This window comes from Podarcis gaigeae, assembly GCF_964106915.1.
Source record: "Podarcis gaigeae genome assembly, chromosome: Z".
Classification (NCBI taxonomy): Eukaryota; Metazoa; Chordata; class Lepidosauria; order Squamata; family Lacertidae; genus Podarcis; species Podarcis gaigeae.
In genome coordinates this window covers 49,286,968-49,300,316 of record NC_139691.1, presented here as the reverse complement: position 1 = coordinate 49,300,316, position 13,349 = coordinate 49,286,968, and the positions used below count along the sequence as shown (strand labels likewise).

General features: G+C 42.2%; 1 protein-coding gene across 1 annotated transcript in view; it reads left to right on the top strand.

Moving 5' to 3' along the window:
* KLHL13 (kelch like family member 13) overlaps positions 1-13,349 on the top strand; it is a 570,056-nt gene that overhangs the window by 25,398 nt on the left and 531,309 nt on the right. The window lies entirely within an intron of this gene.

The window sequence follows — 13,349 nt, the reverse complement described above, 5'->3', positions numbered from 1 at the left end:
CCTTGAATGCCGGTTAAGGAGCTGAGTTCAGATTCTAATCTGTGTGATACTGACGTGTGAATACAGTGTTTAGAAGGAGACAGTAGATGTTCAGGAAGCCAATGTATTATCATATGTGTTCAAATTTGGCCCTAGTGGCAAAAACTAAAGAAGAATTATATACCTGGTTTGTTGCATTGCCATCCATGAACTGAGCTTCCTCATCAAAGTTTAAATCCCATGAAATCTGATACCTGCAAAAAAATGTGTTGTGTTGTGAACAATTGTGTTGTGAACAATTGCAAACAAATGCAAAGGGTCATTTTGGTGCTACTTTCATGGTCTTAAAAGGTCTAGGCCCTATCAGGTGGAGGTGAAAAAAATTACACATTTATCTCATACAAAATTCTTTTGCATATTCCTGGAAAATTTTAGTCCAGAGTTGCCTAAAAAAAAGAGAGCCATACATAACCATATAACTGGCCAACCTGTTGTTCATTGCTGACTTTGTTTCCCAGCTCTGTAACATAGCAGAAAAAAGTAGATTTCAGTACTTCCTGGATATGAAAATATTTGTATATTTAAAAAAAAATAATGATGGGTTTTGCACAACCTGTGGCAGTGCCTCAACAGAGAACATACCTGATCTCTTCTAGTCAGAAAGGACACCTATGTATAAACACACTTCTATAGATATATATATATGATTGTGTTAGCATTAGAATTTGGAAGGATGTTCAGTGTTTGTTTTCAGTGCTCTAAATGGATTTTTATGTAAACTTGCCCCTTCGATGTTACCCACTCCTGCTTTCTTTGAATGATATATTTTTTAAAAGCATCTTGCATAGATGTGCACAGAATGTAAGCCTAAAATGTTTCTACAGCATTCATGTCACGCAGTTTTAAAGCACTGAAAATCTAACACACAAGGGGCACAACACCTTGCTTGTATTTTTTGCAAAACTTGGGAGCCAGAGGAGAGGAGGAGAAGCCTCCCTGCTGGCCTACCACAGCAAACCAGGCATCCCTCCCCAGGCACAAGACACTCAGTGCTTCAATCCTTGCACCCCTGAACACACCACAGATAACACCTGCACACCTGCACACATGGACACACAGGCACTCTTTCTAATACAGAGGTGCAGTGATACGTCTTCAGGGTAGACTGTTTTATTTTAGGTGCCACAACATTTATTTTATTTTATTTTTTATATTTTTTTTTTACAAAAATAGAGTTAGTGTTTGTTGTAAGAGAAAAACTTTGTGGAGTGAGGGAAGACAAGCACGGCTTTTAAAGCACTGGGAATGTCACCAAATTTAACAGGGAGGTTGGGAGGGGTTTTTTTAATTAAAAAATGCTATTGTAAGGGTAGCACTATTTAAGGCTTGTTGTGCAATGACTTTTTTATTCAAGAAAGAAAGAAAACACAGTCGACAGACTATAAAATCCTAGATAGGTGCATTCTTTAGACTATAGTCACTGAACTACTTGGTGACTCTAAGTGAAATAACAAACACATCTTTTATTTAGAGTACAGAGATGTGTGTAATGTTTGAATCAGTATAATTTCAGCCACTTTCTTTAAGCTTCCCATGTTCGACAAACCTATATGTTCTTTTTTAAATTTATCCCAAGTTCATCTCGCACACCTGCGTGCAAACTCTCTCTCTCGCTTTCAGTGTCTATGTGCCCATTTCCTCTCAGCCTTATGCAAACAATATGCAAGAAATGCTGAAACTTGAGTAAAACGGGTCATTGCAGAGGGAAAATGAAAAAGCTGATAGATCATTTTTGAGGGGGGGAGGTTAGTTGTTTCATGAAAAGGTGTTTTTAAAGAAAAGCTTAAAACTTACTAGATACATCCACAAAAACAATGAAAGAGGGATTTAAAGTACAATGGGATTCTTGAAATGATTTCCATTTATTTTGTTTTTTAAGTACAGTGTTCTTGAGGATTGGAACATGGTTTTTCATAATCATATTTTTATTTGTTTTTAATATGAACTTGTTAGGGGTTTGGGTTGGGTTTTTCATTTTTAATGGTGTCATTTTTTGTATCTACATATATCCCCCCCCTCCCTGCCCACCTTTCCCTCAACCAGCCCACATCCTCCACTTCTGAACACTCCCAAATACTCTTTAATCTGCCATGTACTGCGTGTTGCACTTTGAGAGTTCATTTGTGGACTGCTGTGACTGGCTGACCTGCTCCACCCCTTGCAAAGCCCCAGAATCTCATGCTTGCCAATGTGGACTCCTCTTGCCTCATTATCAGATCTCCCAGTCACTTCCACACATGTGTCCTTGCACAAAGCATCTTGTCTGAGAAAGTGCAAGCGCACAGGCCGGATATGAAGGGCTAGTTTGAACGCATACTGTGGGGTTAGTTTTATTCTCTTCCTTTTTCCTTGTGCCATGTCACCAAATATTTTGAAACTCAGTTTTGAAACCAGTGGGGGGGCAGGGGGGCTGTTGGCCACATGCAACTAGCCTACTGCCCATCTTTCAGCTTGCTCAACAACAGATCTGCAAGCAGCAAGGCTGATGTTGGGGGTTTTTTTTATCCAGGCAGATTACAGATCCATCAGGAAGCCAACTACCCGGACCACCTGGTGCTTGGCTCAATCCTGTGCACATTTGCTGGAAAAGTCAGTCCCCTTTTTCTTCAGCAGGGCATGTCCTGGGGAAAGCGTGGCTAGGATTGCAGCCTCAGGCCATTATATCTGTGAATATATTGTTGAGCACAGGAGGGGAAAGGTGTGGGAGCCAGTGTGTGCTGGCAAAAAGAAACCCTAAGTGAGAATCGGGCCTCAGAGGGGTCACTGCTTGAGTGCAGTTTAGCCACCACTGCGAGCGAGTTCAGGATGGCAGCCTTTGTGTTCTAGCATGGCCCAGCTAGCTAGCTACAAAAACCGCACGGCAAATATTGAATGTTGTAGGTCCATCAGATCTGGAAAGGAGATTATGCTGACCTCCTCCTATTTCATTCCCAACTTTGCCTATTACTTAATACAGCAGTTATCTCTAGGACACTTTAGTACCCCGAACGGTTTAAAAAATTGGAGCTATCCTTTTCTTTTTAAAATCCCTAATACATTTCACATCCATAAAAAGGGGGGGGGAGTGCAACTTTATGAGGAAAATCTAATTTCCTGTTCCTCCTGAAAGGATGTATGATGCTAATGATCTGATTCTTACCATGTGCCTGATTAAGGCCTTAGAATATATTGTATGTTAAAGACTGTAATAACTTTTTTAAAGAAAAAAACTTATTAGTTGTTAGCTTGAAATAATTGTAAATAAAGTTTTAAGAAAACATTGTTACTAGGTTACAACAGGTTATTCATGTTGCATTATTTTCCATTACTTTTATTGTTAGTTTTTAAGAATTTTGTTTTTCATTATCACATATATGTATACATACACACACACGCACACACAACTGTGTGTGTGTGTGTGTGTGTGTGTGTGTGTGTATCTTTATATATCTTTAGTAACTAATGAATTTGATTTTTGAAGGAGAGTTTGAGAATGTTTAAGATTTTTAAATCATGTATTCAACTCATTTAGTTATCTTCTAAAAACAACACTGAACCGCATGTCAAAATATAGAGAAATAAATACAGTCCATAACTAGTTTGTATAGTTTACAGTTTACGAACAAACAGACAAAAAGAGTAACTTTGTATGTAACTCCTACAATGATAGATTCATTGTTAACTAATTATATTAAGTTGTTGTTGCTATGGCAACAAAACTACAACATGGCTACCTTTGTATACATTATTTGTGAAATTTTCACATGTAAATTAAAAAAAAGTAATGTGTAACAGTATGGGTTCGTTTAAGGTACAGTTCGATACTGTCGGAGAAAGATATGACTGAATATTTTTAAAATCCCAAAGTCCCATGTGAACGCTGGATTTGTGTCTTTTATGTCACTTTTTCAGTCAAAAAGTTTACAACACATGGATTTAGAGTCAGGTTTTATAGCTTGTAGAAATTGTTGTGTGAGTTCGGGTTATTCCACAGTATTTTTCTCCTGGATGATACAAAGACTATCATAGAATTCCTGGGGTTTTATTCTATTTCCACATACTCTAGAGCTGAAACAAATGTAGGAAAACGCAAGTCAGAATTTGATCAGGAATTGGTATAGTGTTGTTTCACAAAAATCAAAAGGAAATTTGTATGTAGAGTTACATTTCAGCCACAACAAATCCCCAGGGTGTTGCTTTCAGTGGGACTTGAGCTGTGGCTAAGGTCCATACGTTTTTGCACCGGGCCTAAGATTTTTATTCTTCTGTAAAACAACAACACCAGATTAAATTCCCAGATTCAGAGTTGTGCAACCAATGGGGTTACACAGCCATTTGGCAGCATTTTTTTGAATGCAAGAAATTGATCAGATTCTGATGGTATAACCTTTTTTGGTGCTGCTGTTTGTTTCAACACTAGTGAATTCATATTGAAACAAGCTTTTTTTAATAAAAAAAATACTGCAAAAATCAAACATCATAGCTATATCGTTAAAAGCCTTTTACATCAAAATCATGACTGGGACAATATGGGAAGAAACAACCTGTACATAAAAAGGAGACAAAAATATTGTGGAATGACCCTATAACAGTGTTGAAGAAACCAATATGCTGCAGTTAAACTGATTCAGTTGGTGTACGAATGTGTAAGACACATCTTTTTTGCACTTATGTACATAGTCCACGAAAGAAATCCTTGGAACTTATTTTGAATATATTAAAAAAAGTCTGTAATAATACAAGGAGAAGTTTGTAAAAGAGATTACTAAGGCTTTGAAAAGGAAGAGATTTTTTGCTATAAAACTTATCTGAATGCGTGCTGTTGCTTTGCTATTGTACAAGCTTCGTAGTTTGCCATATAGCTTAAAATACAGCAGACTGAGACCGGCTCATTTCCAACCTGCAGCTCTGAAAGAAAATAAGAAAAAAACACACACAATAGGAAACAACACTTAATCTAAAAGTAAAGGTCACCAGCAAAGGTTTTTAAGTGGTTTGTCACCCGCACAAACTGGGTATGAGAAGAGCCAAAGGGCCAGTTAGCCTACACAGCCTCCCCACCAGAAGGGCATAAGTTGAACAGCCCCCTTTGCCCATTGTCCGCAGCTGTACACAGACTCTAAACAGAGATGCCATGTAGCCACCATGGCCAGTAGCCATAGGTTGACCTGTTGTCTCCTCCACACTCTGACTCTCCAGATATTTAAAAAAGTAATTCTATCTCCTCACCCACCTGGCTATATTAGAACTTAACAAAATAGCACAACACAATGGCCAATAACAATGGCACTAAACACTTTATAAACTAATACAAATGATCAGAAATTGCAACCAAAGTCTCTAAACCAATCTGTTTCGTTCAATTTCTTAACCAGCTGAATTGAACTGCATCCTTCTCACATTAATTCTTACAAGTCTGTCTGATGAAGAATTGATCAAGATTGGTTGAAGAAGCATTGGAAGGAACAGATTGGTTATTCGGAAACTCTGTTCTGGCGATATTTGGTGACAGATTATGTATATATCAAACTTTTGAATTATTCTACCATGACTGGTGAAGATTTAGAGACTTTAGTTGCAGTTTCTGATCATTTGTATTAGTTTATAAAGTGTTTAGTGCCATTGTTATTGGCCATCGTGTTGTGCTATTTTGTTCAGCTTGTCTATATTGCAACACAGGAGTCTGTTTATGGATTATATTAGAAGTTTGGCATGTATTAAAGATACCTGCAGTTTTCCTTGGAGGATCTTTGTGGATTCAGGAATAGTAGGGCATGCTCAGGCATTTGCAAGGAAAGTTGGAGACTGACGATGCAACATTATGGGAGGTGGGCCTGCCTACAGATAAAAGATTGTCTTCAACAGTGTTCTACTCTGAGTCGACCCACTGAAATTGGTGGACCTACTTGGACAAGAACGAACAATGGATACAACCCAGTATGTTCAGGCAAATAACTGGGCAATCCTCATGCTATTCATCCAGCTATCTTGAGGCCCAAACCCTTCATCCCTTCCTCAGAGAGGAAGCTTGTACTACCAAAAATTTGAATCCTAATTTTCTATCATCCCACTGGCAGCGGGGTGATTTTGATAGGGGAAGCTACATTAGGAATCTTGGATAGTGTAGATTTCACAGTGACTTTTCCAAGGGCTGCCTTGCTGAGGCTCATGCCCAACCACATGAGCTTGATAGATGTAGCATCTTGATAGAACTTGATAGATGTAGCATCCACAGTGAGGAGTATTCCACCTCTCCCTTGTACCCCTGGATTTCCGAGTGATGGTTCTGTGGTATAAATTCTTCTCTTGCATAAGTGGGTAGTGTACTAGAGATAGCCACGTCTTCACTTGGGCTGCATTGGCAATTGGCTTTCTGCATACCCTCTTAACCCCAAGTGAGTGTCAGGCTGGCAGTGTATAGAGTAAAGTAGGTAAAGTTGTCCCAACGCTAGTTAACAGAGTAAAATGCCTGTAATTTGGGTAAGGCTGTTCACAAAGCCACGTCTTAAAAGGGTGGCATGTGAACAAGGCATTTGTTTCTGCCATGTAAGAGGTGGGCCTGTCTTCCCACTATGGAAGCATGAGGTGCAGGCAGTTGTTCAGAAGGGGAACAAGCTCAAGGCAAAGATTTTATAGGTCCTGGTGGACAGGGATTAGGGCTTATGGATCAACAGACAGAATGCTCAGGCAGGCTGGTACTGCAGCGTAGGTGGTGCCCTTGAAGCACAGCTTCATCAGCCAGACTCACAGTGGAAACTGAGGCCCGGCATTATAGGCATTAGGGCCACATCTTCACTGCTAGGGGCCCCACTTCAGGATACACATGCCCCGCAGCCTGGTTGGTAAGTTGACCCTCATCTGTCTTGAGAGACAATGGAAGAGTGCACCTTCGGGGAGGGAGGTTGGTTGCTGTATTAGCAGCACCTAAGTGACCACCTCGGGGCGCAAGTCTGGGCAATGTATGTGAAGGTTCTCATCTGCCCAGACAGCAAGACCCCTCCCTCTTGACCTCACTTATAGGGTCCAAAGGAAAGGAAAGCAATACATTTGGCACCTGCTTGGCTGCAGGAGTTGCCAGAAGGAGGCGTACCAGGCACCACCCAACCATCTTAGGGACTCCACTCTGGATTTGTGTAGGGTTTACTCCTTAGTCTTCTCCCAAAGATGCCCCACAAGGCATTGAGTATGGATTAAAACACCCATGTTGGAGGAGAGGCTCACAGTGTCGAACTGTGCACCCCATGGCCCAAAGCACTAAGGGCAGCTTCGCACATGACGTAGATGCATGGAAAGAGAACATGCATCTCAGCAAGGTCTTATAAGAAAGGAGGCATTTATCTTTGATAAATTCCAGTATCAAGGAAGTGACATCCTACTGGGGGGGGGGGCAGCTTGATTTCCCCTCTTACATAAGATTCAGGGAGCATGGGGAGAAGAATTGTCCTGTGTTCACACACGTCCCAGGCAAAGCTACCCCTATGCAAAGGCCTTAAGAAGCATATTGATAAAGAGCTAATGTGGGGCAGCCTTAGAAAGTCTCTATTTGTTGGATTGAAGAGGGGAGGGATCTTCTAAAATTGAACTGCTTCAGGATGGGGACGGCAGAACAGCCCAGGGGTGTCATGGCAGGCACCCCAAACAAAACCTTTTGCTAGTGACCTTCACATTCAGAAAGGCACATGCGTCCCCAAAACCAAACAGCCAGCCAACAACACAACAACTGAAACAATGACAACCAAGTGGTCTTTTTCCAAACACACAACAGAGGGAAATTACCTGACACAGAATTTCAAGGTTCCAGATCTTTATTACTGTACACAGATGCTATTTGATAGTGGTGGAAGCCAAACGATTTTTGTTGCCATGGCTCTAGTATCCTAGCAGCTGAGGGGATGACATCGCCATTCATCAAATGATGGCAGGGGTGGGGGTCACCACCACCTTTAAATTCACAAACCTCAAGAGGTGCCAGGTTTGCAGCCATAAAATTGTTCACCCAGAGAAATAAAATTCTACCAAAATTCAGAAGCCAATTAAAACCCCAAAACTCAGAAGTAGAAGATTAAAATATTGAGGCCTTGTTGCTGTTTTTTAGAAAGTTAAAATTTCAAGAGTTGCTTTCTTGTGTTCCAAATCAGGTTTTCAGAAACAAAACCCCTGATTTTTCAGACTGAAATTTGAATTCTGACACAAAACAGACATTTGGCAGCAGCAGAAATCTGTGAAGGAGGAAACCCCAAAACTTTCGCTTGATTTCATAGAATCATAGAGTTGGAAGAGACCACAAGGGCCATCGAGTCCAACCCCCTGCCAAGCAGTAAACACCATCAGAGCACTCCTGACATATGGTTGTCAAGCCTCTGCTTAAAGACCTCCAAAGAAGGAGACTCCACCACACTCCTTGGCAGCAAATTCCACTGTCAAACAGCTCTTACTGTCAGGAAGTTCTTCCTAATGTTTAGGTGGAATCTTCTTTCTTGTAGTTTGGATCCATTGCTCTGTGTCCGCTTCTCTGGAGCAGCAGAAAACAACCTTTCTCCCTCCTCTATGTGACATCCTTTTATATATTTGAACATGGCTATCATATCACCCCTTAACCTCCTCTTCTCCAGCCTAAACATGCCCAGCTCCCTTAGCCGTTCCTCATAAGGTATCGTTTCCAGGCCTTTGACCATTTTGGTTGCCCTCCTCTGGACACGTTCCAGTTTGTCAGTGTCCTTCTTGAACTGTGGTGCCCAGAACTGGACACAGTAGTCCAGGTGAGGTCTGACCAGAGCAGAATACAGTGGCACTATTACTTCCCTTGATCTAGATGCTATACTCCTATTGATGCAGCCCAGAATTGCATTGGCTTTTTTAGCTGCCGCGTCACACTGTTGGCTCATGTCAAGTTAGCGGTCAACCAAGACTCCTAGATCCTTTTCACATGTACTGCTCTCAAGCCAGGTGTCACCCATCTTGTATTTGTGCCTCCCTTTTTTTTTGCCCAAGTGCAATACTGTACTTTACATTTCTCCCTCTTAAAATTCATCTTGTTTGTTTTGGCCCAGTTCTCTAATCTGTCAAGGTCGTTTTGAAGTGTGATCCTGTCCTCTGGGGTGTTAGCCACCCCTCCCAGTTTGGTGTCATCTGCAAATTTGATCAGGATGCCATTGAGTCCATCATCCAAGTCGTTGATAAAGATGTTGAATAAGACCGGGCCCAAGACAGAACCCTGTGGCACCCCACTAGTCACTCTTCTCCAGGATGAAGAGGAACCATTGATGAGCACCCTTTGGGTTTGGTCAGTCAGCCAGTTACAAATCCACTGAGTGGTAGCATAGTCAAGACCGCATTTTACCAGCTTCTTTACAAGAATATCATGGGGCACCTTGTCAAATGCCTTGCTGAAATTAAGGTAGGCTACATCCACTGCGTTCCCTTCATCTACCAGGGTTGTAATTCTGTCAAAAAACGAGATCAGGTTAGTCTGACATGACTTATTTTTCAGAAATCCATGCTGACTATTTTTGATCACAGCATTCCTTTCTAGGTGCTCACAGACTGTTTGCTTAATGATCTGCTCCAGAATCTTCCCTGGTATTGATGTCAGACTGACTGGGCGGTAATTATTTGGGTCCTCTCTTTTCCCCTTTTTGAAAATAGGGACAACATTTGCCCTCCTCCAGTCTGCCGGGACTTTGCCTGTTCTTCAGGAATTCTCAAAGATGACTGCCAGTGGTTCTGAGATCACATCTGCCAGTTCTTTTAATACTCTTGGATGCAGTTCATCTGGCCCTGGAGACTTGAATACATCTAGACTAGCCAAGTATTCTTGTACTATCTCCTTAGTTATTCTGGGCTGTGTTTCCTCTGCTGAAACATTTGCTCCAAATTCTTCAGGTCGGGCATTGTTTTCTTTATCGGAGAAGACTGAGGCAAAGAAGGCATTGAGGAGTTCAGCCCTTTCTGTGTCCCCTGTTTGCATTTCACCATCTTCTCCTCTGAGTGACCCCACTGTTTCTTTGTTCTTCCTTTTGCTACGAAATACATACCCATAAAAGCCTTTTTTGTTGCTTTTAACCTCTCTAGCAAGCCTGAGTTCATTCTGTGCTTTAGCTTTTCTGACTTTGTGTCTACACGTGCTGGCTATTTGTTTGAATTCCTCTTTGGTGGTTTCCACCCTTTTCCATTTTCAGTTCGATTTAATCTTCCACACAAGGGAAATGTGAGGTTCTGATCCCAAAACTCCAGATAATGAAAAAGTAACATCCAGAAGAGCATGTACCTATTTTTTGTTTTTATATTATTGGATGTTATGTAAAGTAAGCTATTCAGACATTTTAAAATTATACTGCAAGGAATATATTCAAAAAAGTGGGCTTGATTTTATTTTTTTAGAGGGGAAAAGTAGTCAGAGTATAATGGGGTTTAAAAATGACATGCTGCCGGCACTCTTGAGGTATGTGCATGTCTAGATTTTCCTTCCCATAGCTTTCCGTGGGAAGGCATAGCCACTATTCAAACTAGCGGGTGCTGGCTTGAATGCCTGGCGACAGCCTTGCATACACTTAAATAGAAGCGAGCTTTATGGAAACCCATAGAACTGGCTGCCAGCCAAAGCATTTAGGTTCCTGGTTCCTCTGTGATGCGGATTCAGATTGTTCTGATATATCCGTAGCAAGCTGGCAACAAGTCACCCCTTCAGCTGCTATCAACAGGGTGTACGCTTTGAATATCTTTTCCTTTTTTGCCACAGTTATATTGCTGTAGTGCTTGTTTGTGCTTTCTAGAGATGTGCATAATGCAACTCATTTTACTATGTTACTTCTATATTGTTATGTTTATTTTATTTTATTTTTTGGATCTTTTAATAAAGTGTATAAAACTCTCTTATGTTTTTTTATGAACCCATATCAACACATTTAATAAATAGAGGAGTTTACTTTTTAAGTCTCTGGTTGATTAGTTGCAACCTCAGAAAAGTTCTATGATGTGGAGAAATTGTGTTCAAACAAGAACTCAAATTGGTGTTCTAAATCCATGATGCATATGATGGTATACATTTATTATATGGGGGGGTGTAATGCCTTCAATATTTTGGAACCTTCAGCTGGTACACCCCTTGAGGCTTGTTGTACAGGAATTACTAACACATGCAAGGCATTTATATTTCAGAATTATTATTTTTTCAAAAAAGAACACCACAACTTTCCAGGACACTGTGTAAGTGGCTTCTCTTATGCACTGAATTTTGGGAAGCTAAATATAGTCACTCCCCCATTCTTAGGTAAAGGTAAAGGTACCCCTGCCCGTACGGGCCAGTCTTGACAGACTCTGGGGTTGTGCGCCCATCTCACTCAAGAGGCCAGGGGCCAGCGCTGTCTGGAGACACTTCCGGGTCACGTGGCCAGCGTGACATCGCTGCTCTGGCGAGCCAGAGCCGCACACGGAAACGCCGTTTACCTTCCCGCTGGTAAGCGGTCCCTATTTATCTACTTGCACCCGGAGGTGCTTTCGAACTGCTAGGTTGGCAGGCGCTGGGACCGAGCAACGGGAGCGCACCCCACCGCAGGGATTCGAACCGCCGACCTTTCGATCGGCAAGTCCTAGTCGCTGAGGCTTTAACCCACAGCGCCACCTGCGTCCCCCATTCTTAGGAGCAACTGGTAAATGGCTATCCAATTGCTGTTTTTTGCATTTAGCCAAATGCATGTTGAGTGCTCCATAGATGTAAAGACATGTATTCAGTTCCAGTGCCAGATAAGGTAAAGGTGTAGGACCCCCAAACAGGTAAGTCTAGTTGAATTTGACTCTGGAGTGTGACACTCATCTCTGGTTTCAGTCCAAGGGAGCCAGCGTTTGTCCACAGACAGCTTTCCAGGTCATGTGGCCAGCATGACTAAACCATTTCTGGTGCGATGGAACACCGTGATGGAATCAGAGTCCAAAGAAATGCCGTTTACCTTCCCGCTGCAGCAGTACCTATTTATCTACTTGCACTGACGTGCTTTCGAACTGCTAGGTTGGCAGAAGCTGGGACAGAGAAATGGAAGCTCACCCTGTTGCATGGATTCAAACTACTGAACTTCTGATCGGCAGGCGCAGGAGGCTCAGTGGTTTAGACCACAACGCCACCCACTTCCCTTAGTGCCAGATTAAACCCTGTAGGGGCCCCTAGGCAGTTGAAATCTCAGGGGGACTCTAACGGATTATCTCCTAATATATTTTTTATTTGATATTTGAGGATCAATATTATTTTGATCTGTTGTGGTGGCACCCCTAAAAGGTGTGGAGCCCATAAACTGGTGCTTCCACTGCCTATTTGGTAATCTAAATAGGCATACATGAAAAATCACAAAATTTGTGATTGACAGAATACCAGCCAATCAGTGCTGCACGCAGCTGCTTATAAACTGGAAAACACATTTCCCTTGAAGTCGGTCTCTGTCAGTCATGTAAACAGAAGCGTAAGAGGAGCTGGTCAGACAGAAGCTTGCTGGGGGGCGTGCACGCTTACAGGGGTAGTCCTCTAGTTGTTAGGCTCCAGCTCCCATCAGCCCCAGCCAACATGACCAATGGCCAGGTATGGTGGGGGTTGTAGTCCAACCACAGCTGGAGAGACCATGTTGACCACCCTTGTGCTATTATATGAGCCATCTCTCTGGTTTCCTTGACACACCAGTGTTAGCCAGGCCTCAGTCCATTCCATTTAAGAATAGGTCCAAGGGAGCTTATGTCGCTTTCATCTCCTGGTCTTTCAACATTGAAGATAAGGTTATCACTGTCCATTAGCCATGATGGCTCTGCTCTGCTGCCAAGGCAGCAGTGCTTCTGAATACCAGTTGCTAGAACCCAGTGGCGTGCGGTGAATTTTTTCATAGGGGAACAGTTAGAGCCATCTAGTTTAACTGCCTGCAAGGCAGAAATCTCCACTCAAGCTTCCCTGACAGATGCCTAAAAAACCTCCCAAGGAAGTCCATTCCCCAGCCAGTCAATTTGCCAGTTCCTAGCAGCTTGCAAAGTTTGGCTCTGCTCTTTTTTAAAAAAAATGCCCCAGGCAAAAGGGTGGATCCCCCCCACCAGAAAAACCACCATTTTTAACACACACACCATTTCTTCATCATCTCCCTTTCTATGATTGTGTTGTTTGTTGTTGCATGTTGCTGCTGATCCTTCAGGTTCTGGCAGATTGGGGCTGGGAGGGGGGTATTTTATTAAAACACCACGCTTTCAAACACATTTGCATGCGTGTGCACAAACACAGTGGCTGAAGGAGAGGAGGGAGGAAGTGAGATATGAAGGTTGCAGGGATCTTGTCTTCCGACCCCATGGGCACTTCCGGCTTTCCA